Raw genomic sequence first — 1,731 nt, forward strand, 5'->3', positions numbered from 1 at the left:
ACACACACACACACACACACACACACACACACACACACACACACACACACACACAGGTGACCACATATGTCTCATTTCCTAATTTCAAATTAAAGCATATATCTCTTGTGACACATCCACAAACACACCAGGTGTCATGGTGGTGAATAATGGCTGCTGTGGACAGCACACTGACACAGTGAAGCAACTGTTTTCACTGGTTAATATTTAGTTAAAACAGCGCCTCACATGATCTGAAGCAGCTGGAGACGAGACAAATGAAGCAACAACAAATGACAGTGTGCAAATGTGAAATGGAGTAGGCCAAATAAAATTAATTTTCTTTTAAGATTGTTTTGACGAATGACTGCGATTTAATACATTTTCTGATCATAATTACATTTGATTTTATCATGTCTCAGATAATGTTTAATGTATCTATATATCTATCCCTTAAAACATAAAAGGAGTTATTAAAATGTATCTATTACCACTAATAAGCTTTTTCTTCATTCATTCATGTCTAAAGCAAGAACTCTCATGTCATTTTACTCAGTGATGCAGAGAATCTGGTAAATTTGACCATTCCAGCTGATTTTAAAACATTTACACGGTCAAACATGACACAAAGCTACCACATGACCCGATTAGATCAACATTATGCATTAAAATACAAAAGAGAAACAATCAGAGCATGACTGTGGAATCTCTCATTACAAATGTTGTGACATTTTGGTGTTTCCACCCCCCTACCTCCTTGATTGGTGGCAGCGCTGATCACCCACACCTATGTGCCTTGGACTTCAAGCCTCTCACCAGTTTCTCATGCGCTGCCTCCAACAACTCACTGTAAATATCCACGCACCTGTAAATACTCACTTTGGGAATCCTACCTTTTGTGGACCAACTCCTCCGTGCTTCATCTCCTTCCCCAAACCGTAAGAACCTACCTGCTGCACTCACCTGTTGAAGTCCTCTTCTGGAAATTTATCAAGTACTCACCTCTACTACCGTTCTGTTCCAGGTCCAGACCCCAGATCCCTCCCGCACCTGTAAAAAAATAAAAATCACTTATCTTTTATCACTTGCCTCCGTCTCATGTTTGTCGCTGGTACTGCTCACGTTGACCCAAAACCTGTGTTTTATGACAAATGTAACCTGTTTTGTAACCTGAACCTTCGACATTTTCAGCACATAATTCAAGTTTTCTGGAGATATTGTCACAACAGAATGTGAACGGGTGAAAAACAATGTTTCTGTTGTCCATGGGATTTCAAGTGCACAAAGTAATAGTTGGCATTTGCTTAACTATTTCTTAAAATATTTTAATTACACCAGAAACACCAAAAAAGAAAATATAAAAAGGGTTTGTAAAATCACTCTAAAAGTTGCAAATAAAACTTGTTAGTTTGGCTCAGGCCTCCACAGAAATAACACTGTTTTCTATCGTTTTATTTTTCTGTTAGACGCGTCACATCGCAACAATAGGTGTGTTTTGCTGGTGTTTTTTTGGATGCTAACCCAGCTCCCTCTATCAGCACTGAGTTTAAACCCACAGGAAGACACACGCAGACCAAACTTTGCAATCATTAACCTTCATCACACTCGTGCACGCAGGCTCACACAGGAACATATGCGTAAATTCACATGCCAGTGCAACTTTCTACCACATAGAAAAAAAAATAATAAAAGAAAACACAGGTTTACAAGAGTAGATGTAGAAAACAACTTGTGACTCACAACAGGTCAGAA

General features: G+C 38.8%; 1 long non-coding RNA gene across 1 annotated transcript in view; it reads left to right on the plus strand.

Annotated features, from left to right (window-relative positions):
- Positions 1 to 1,020, plus strand: part of LOC106526904 (uncharacterized) — a 2,550-nt gene extending 1,530 nt beyond the window's left edge. Inside the window, exons 2-3 of the long non-coding RNA XR_001311320.1 lie at positions 751 to 917; positions 1,004 to 1,020. This is a non-coding gene — a long non-coding RNA (uncharacterized LOC106526904). The remainder of the gene's footprint in view (positions 1 to 750; positions 918 to 1,003) is intronic.
- The last annotated feature ends 711 nt before the right edge of the window (positions 1,021 to 1,731 follow it).

Source organism: Austrofundulus limnaeus, unplaced genomic scaffold, assembly GCF_001266775.1.
Source record: "Austrofundulus limnaeus strain Quisiro unplaced genomic scaffold, Austrofundulus_limnaeus-1.0 Scaffold299, whole genome shotgun sequence".
In the NCBI taxonomy this organism is placed as follows: domain Eukaryota; kingdom Metazoa; phylum Chordata; class Actinopteri; order Cyprinodontiformes; family Rivulidae; genus Austrofundulus; species Austrofundulus limnaeus.